Raw genomic sequence first — 6910 nt, 5'->3', positions numbered from 1 at the left:
CATATCCTTCACTGTGAGTCACTTCAAATCATTTGTAGAGTGGCAGAGTGAAGTAAAAATATGAAGAAGCTATTCGTGCTGGCTTCATCTGAAGAACAGGTCTATGATTTGGGAGTAAGAGAAAAAGGTTTTATTTTTGATCTTTGACATTCCATAAACCATTTGAATTTCTTACAGTGTCTGCATAAGTTAAAACAAGATTAATTTTTTAATATAACCATTTATAATTGACTCTCCCAGGAAGGAGCTAGAAGCTTCTTTCTTTCCTTTTTTTTTTTGAGAAGGAGTCTCAGTCTGTCACCCAGGCTGGAGTGCAATGGCACCATCTTGGCTCACTGCAACCTCTGCCTCCTGGGCTCAAGCAATTTTCCTGCCTCAGCCTCCTGTTGGCCAGGCTGGTGTCGAATCCCTGACCTTAAGTGATCTACCCTCCTCAGCCTCCCAAAGTGCTAGGATTACAGGTGTGACCCACAGTACCTTCCCTTCTTTCTTTCTTTCTTTCTTTCTTTCTTTCTTTCTTTCTTTCTTTCTTTCTTTTTTTTCTTTCTTTTTTGAGATGGAGTTTCACTCTTGTTGTGCAGGCTGGAGTGCAATGGTACAGTCTCAGCTCACTGCAACCTCCGCCTCCTGGGTTCAAGTGATTCTCCTCCCAAGTCGCTAGGATTACAGGCATGGGCTACCATGCCCAGCTAATTTTTTGTATTTTGTGGAGATGGGGTTTCACCATGTTGATCAGGGTGGTCTCAAACTCCTGACCTCAGGTGATCCTCCCGACTCGGCCTCCCAAAGTGCTGCAATTACAGACATGAACCACCGTGCCCAGCCTTTTTTTGTTGTTGAGACAATATCTCACTCTGTCACCCACATTGGAATATAGTGGCATGATCACAGCTCACTGCAGTCTTGACCTCCTAAGGCTCTGGTTATCCTCCATCTCAATCCCCTTAGTAGTGAAACCACAGGTGCATGCCACCACATCTGGCTAATTTTTGTGTTTTTATTTTGTTTTGTTTTTTTTTTATGGGCTTTCCAGCAAAAACCGGAAAGGCTGCTAGACAAATTCTAAAAGAGCTATAACACTTTTATTTTATTTTTGAGATGAGGTCTCATTCTATTGTCCAGGCTGGAGTGAGTGGTGCGATCTCGACTCACTGCAACCTTCACCTCCCAGGTTCAAGTGATTCTCCTGCCTCAGCCTCCTGAGTAGTTGGGATTACAGGCACACACCACCACACCTGCTGATTTTTTGTATTTTTAGTAGAGGCAGGGTTTCAACATGTTGGCCAGGCTAGTCTCAAACTCCTGTCCTCAAGTAATCCACCTGCCTCGTCCTCCCAAAGTGCTGAGATTCCACGTCAGCCACGGTACCCAGCCTAATTTTTGTATTTCTAGTAGAGAGGGGGTTTCACCATGTTGCCCAGGCTGGTCTCGAACGCCTGACCTAAAGTGATCTGTCCACCTCAGCTTCCCAAAGCTGTGGGATTACAGGCATGAGCCACTGTACCCGATGGCTATACGGATTTTGATAGCACAGCTTATACCATTTATATTTATCTCTGAATCTCCCATCATATAGCAGAGTACCTTCTACATAACCGGCATTCAGAAAATGTCTGTTAAATGGATGGGGAAAAGGGTCAACCCAAATGAATGCAGTCAGTTAGAAGCCAAAGAGATTCCCAGGCTTCGAATCAAACAATTCTAAAATTCACCCCATCTATGGCTGGTCACACAGCACTAAGAGGGGCAGTTGCTTGGATATATCTGAGCCCTCATTTCTTTATCTGTAAAATAGGGCTTTATCCCCTACTGTTGTAGAGTTGTTTAGAGGATTAATTCAGAGAAGACATGCTTAATATTGCAAATTACCTGCCATTTATTTATTTATTTACTTAAAGATGGAGTTTCAATCTTGTTGCCCAGGCTGGAGCGCAATGGCACAATCTTAGCTCACTGCATCCTCCGCCTCCAGGATTCAAGTGATTCTCCTGCCTCAGCCGCCCGAGTAGCTGGGATTACAGGTAGACGCCACTATGCCCAGCTAATTTTATATTTTTAGTAGAGATGGGGTTTCTTCATGTTGGTCAGGCTGGTCTCAAACTCCTGACCTCAGGTTCCCTTCCTTTTAATTAAAAGTGTTCACAGCAATGAAAACCAGGCAACTGACCCATCACAAGCTACACCGTTAGAAACCATGGGAGGAGGTACACAGTGGGTTGTCATTTGTACCAACAGTGCGTTCTTTTCAGCATTACAGAAATTGGACAAAATAAGATGAAAAGAGAGTCTTGGCCTAAAGGCAGGAAAATACAATGGTCTTTATCTGCTAGTCATACAAATCAGCTATTTAGGTTGAAAAGATTTTGTTCAATCACTAAATACAATACATGAGTGATGGAAAAAAAGTAATGAGCTTTTGGTTTTTAACATCTATACTATCCTAGAATTGTGGTAGAATTTTTTCTCCTTTTTTGAGATGGGGTCTCGCTATGTTGGTCTTGAACACATGGTCTCAAGTGATTCTCCTGCCTCACCCTCCCAAAATGCTGGGATTACAGGTGTGACGCAGCATGCCTGGTATAATTTTTTTTTCAAATCCAGGAATGTGAATACCACTGATGGGACTCAAGGCAATTTCATGTGGCACATAGGGTAATATTTATTATTTTAATTGTCATGCATTTATTATATTATGCTTAATAAAACATGGAGCTAGCATATCCAAACTGTGATATTACAAATATTATTATTAAATATATTTTAAAGTTTTGGTTTTTTTTTTTTGAAACAGAGCTCACTTTGTCACCCAGGCTGGAGTACAATGGCTCCATCTTAGCTCACTTCAACCTCCGCCTCCTGAGTTCAAGCAATTCTCCTGCCTCAGCCTCCTGAGTAGCTGGGACTACAGGTACATGCCACCACGCCCAGCTATTTTTTTTTTTTTTTTAGTAGAGATGGTGTTTTACTGTGTTAGCCAGGATGGTCTTGATCTCCTGACCTCGTGATCCGCCCGCCTCAGCCTCCCAAAGTGCTGGAATTACAGGCGTGAGCCACCACGCCCAGCTAAAGTTTCAAAATATTTTTTAAATGAGTGGATTTAAAGAAAAATATTATCATAATATGACTCGTCAACATGCTGTGCCAAAAAACTGAACATAGTTCCAGGATCACTGAAGTTGTAGAGAAGGCAGCTTTAACATGTGGGGCTTGAGCAACTCTTTTTTTATTTTAATTTTTTTATATTTTTTTGAGACAAGAGTTTTACTCTTGTTGCCCAGGCTGGAGTACAATGGTGCAATCTCAGCTCACCGCAACCTCTACCTCCCAGATTCAAGCATTTCTCCTGCCTCACCTCTGGAGTAGCTGGGATTACAGGCATGTGCCACCATGCTCAGCCAATTTTTGTATTTTTAGTAAAGACAGGGTTTCTCCATGTTGGTCAGGCTGGTCTTGCACTCCCAGCCTCAGGTGATCCACCTGCCTCAGCCTCCCAAAGTGCTGGGATTTCAGGTGTGAGCCACTGCCCAGCTTGAGCAACTATTTGATTTAGGAGAAGTTGTGACACAGGCCCCCTCAAATGTGTTTTCCAAAGATTTACTTATTGTCCCTACACCCTCTGTGCTGCCCCCTGGATTTTATCCTGGTCCACCCACATACCCTATTCTCTCCTATCTCCATGGTTTGTTTGTGCTGTTTTGCCCGGACACCCCACCTCTTCCGTATCTGCCAGGCACACCTCGAGCAGAACCAATGCCCTGTGCCTCTGGGCTCCTGGGCATCCTTGCACAACCCTCTTACTAGATCACACTTGGCACCTTGCATTACCATATCTTTCAGGGTTTGTCTCCTAGCCAATGTCTGTTTTTATCTATGTGCCCTGAGTTCCGGAGATCAAGACCATCCTGGCCAACATGGTGAATCTTCGTCTCTACTAAATATATGAAAAAATTAGCTGGGCGTGGTGGCACGTGCCTGTAGTCCCAGCTAGTCGGGAAGCTGAGGCAGGAGAATTGCTTGAACCCAGGAGGCGGAGGTTGCAGTGAGCCAAGATCACGCCACTGCACTCCAGCCTGGATGACAGAGCAAGACTCTGTTTCAAAAAAGAAAAAAAAAATTATGGTGACCATATTAGATTTAGAAATACAAGGGCACAAATGCTTGTCTTAATCATTTATCAGCACTCAGAGGTCACAAAGAGAACATGACGTTCCTCTTCCAACTATTCTCCTTAGAAACCCTAACTAGGTTAGTTTTCCCTATGACAAGCTTTGCTATACTGTGTATCCTCCCTCAGAGCAGTGATTGCAGTCTGGTTTTACTTTTATGATTATTTGATTAATGTCTTTCTTCTGGCAAAGACTATAAGCTCCTTGTGAGTAGGAATCACATCTATCTTTTTTTTTTTTTTTTGAGTCGTAGTTTTGCTCTTGTTGTCCAGGCTGGAATGCAATGGCACAATCTGGGCTCACCGCAACCTCTGCCTCCTGGGTTTAAGCGATTCTCCTGCCTCACCCTCCCAAGTAGCTGGGATTATAGGCATGAACCACCACGCCTGGCTAATTTTGTATTTTTTAGTAGAGATGGGGTTTCTCCATGTTAATCAGGCTGGTCTCAAACTCTCAACTTCAGGTGATCTGCCCACCTTGGCCTCCCAAAGTGTTGGCGTTACAGGGGTGAGCCACCATGCCCGGCCAGATCTCATCTATCTTTGTTCACCATTGGTGTTCCCAATGCCCAACCCTGAGCCAGACACATAGTTGCTGCTCCCCAAATATCACACACACACACACACACACACACACAGCCCGGAGTTGGTCTTCCAGCTCTTACATTGTTGTAGAGATAATTGCAGGTGCAGATGGTTGACACAGAGACTAGTGTAAACTTTCCTGTTTGTTTTTCAGGTGGATTACAGTGGAAACACGATGTTGGCCAACTAGAAGGGGAGAATTTCAAAATGGTAAATGGAGCACTCTCACTTGCAGGGCTCTCTGAAACCTTGACAAACAATACAGAGCCAAAACAAATTTTTAAGAAGGATATCCCAGCAAAGCCATATTGACTGTGTCCTTTCAAGAATTTTCCCAACCATTAAGAAAACTTTTAAGGACTGAAACTTGAAGGGGACTGAGGTAATCAGGGAATATATTAATTTTTTTTTTGAGACAAAGTTTCACTCTTGTTACCCAGGCTGGAGTGCAATGGCACGATCTCGGCTCACCGCAACCTCTGCCTCCTGGGTTCAGGCAATTCTCCGGCCTCAGCCTCCTGAGTAGCGGGGATTACAGGCACACATCACCATGCCCAGCTAATTTTTTGTATTTTTAGTAGAGACGGGGTTTCACCATGTTGACCAGGATGGTCTCGATCTCTTGACCTCGTGATCCAGCCACCTCAGCCTCCCAAAGTGCTGGGATTACAGGCATGAGCCACCGCGCCTGGCTGTTTTTCTTTTTCTTTTTATTTGGGACAGAGTCTCATTCTGTTGCCCAGCCTGGAGTACAGAGGTGCAATCTCGGCTCACTGCAACCTCTGCCTCCTGGGGTCACATGATTCTCCTGCCTTAGCTTCCAAACTATCTGGGACTACAGGCATGTGCCACACCTAGCTAATTTTTTTTAGTTTTTAATAGAGATGGGGTTTCACTACATGTTGGTCAGGCTGGTCTCGAACTCCTGAGTTCATATGATCCACCCACCTTGGCCTCCCAAAGTGCTGAGATTACGGGCATGAGCCACTGCACCTGGCCTATTATTTCATTTTTTAAAGGTAATTTTTTTTCTGGTTTCAAAAATTAATACATGTTTATTTTATTTTATTTTTTTGAGACGGAGTTTCGCTCTTGTTACCCAGGCTGGAGTGCAATGGCACGATCTTGGCTCACCGCAACCTCCACCTCCTGGGTTCAGGCAATTCTCCTGCCTCAGCCTCCCAAGTAGCTGGGATTACAGGCACACGCCACCATGCCCAGCTAATTTTTTGTATTTTTAGTAGAGACAGGGTTTCACCATGTTGACCAGGATGGTCTCGAGCTCTTGACCTCATGATCCACCCACCTCGGCCTCCCAAAGTGTTGGGATTACAGGCTTGAGCCACCGCGCCCAGCCCATGCTTATTTTTTTTTTAATCAATATTTATAAATCAATGTGTATTTTTTTTACATAGATAGAATTTTTTATATATGGAACGCTTCACGAATTTGCGTGTCATTCTTGCACAGGGGCCATGCTAATCCTCTCTGTATCGTTCCAATTTTAGTATATGTGCTGCCGAAGCAAGCACCAATGTGTATTTTATTTTATTTTATTTTTAAGACGGGATTTCACCATGTTGGTCAGGCTGGTCTTGAACTCCCGACCTCAGGTGATTTGCCCGCCTTGGCCTCCAAAGTGCTTGGATTACAGGCATGAGCCACCATGCCCAACCAAATGTGTATTTTAAATAAACTCCAAAGCCTGCCTCCCCAGATATGACCACAATTCCATTTGTTGTGTAAATCTTCACACTTTTCATGCATATGTAAAAATAATACAATTTTATTTATTTGTTTATTGACATAGGGTCTTGCTTTGTTGCTGGGGTTGGACTGTAGTGGCATGCTCATGGCTCACTGCAGCCTCTTCCTCTTGGGCTTAAGTGATCCTCCTACCTCAGTCTCTTGAGTAGCTGGGAACCCAGGATGTTGCCGTCACATCTGGTTCATTACTTTTTGTAGAGATGAGTTCTCACTATGTTGCCCACACTGGTCTAGAACTCCTGACCTCAGGCGATCCATCCACCTCTGCCTCCCAAAGTGCTGGGATTACAGGCGTGAGCCACTGTGCCCAGCCTGACACTTCACTTTTATGAGCCCATCTACCTTTTGAAACCGGAAGCATGGGCCTCAGAAGAGGATGAGAACCAACATTTT

The 6910-nt window shown here is 44.2% G+C and overlaps 2 non-coding genes across 2 annotated transcripts; both read right to left on the bottom strand.

Annotated features, from left to right (window-relative positions):
• Positions 1–1020: 1020 nt before the first annotated feature.
• On the bottom strand, positions 1021–1082 carry LOC118148344 (U7 small nuclear RNA). Its single transcript, XR_004735119.1, has one exon. It is a non-coding gene; the product is annotated as a U7 small nuclear RNA (small nuclear RNA).
• A 5093-nt stretch (positions 1083–6175) lies between these two features.
• LOC118148065 (U6 spliceosomal RNA) lies at positions 6176–6282 on the bottom strand. Its single transcript, XR_004734847.1, has one exon. It is a non-coding gene; the product is annotated as a U6 spliceosomal RNA (small nuclear RNA).
• Positions 6283–6910: the final 628 nt, after the last annotated feature.

Source organism: Callithrix jacchus, chromosome 1 (genome assembly GCF_049354715.1).
Source record: "Callithrix jacchus isolate 240 chromosome 1, calJac240_pri, whole genome shotgun sequence".
NCBI classification, from domain to species: Eukaryota; Metazoa; Chordata; class Mammalia; order Primates; family Cebidae; genus Callithrix; species Callithrix jacchus.
Note: the sequence above shows the minus strand (reverse complement) of the source record. Positions and strands in the feature narration are given on the sequence as shown.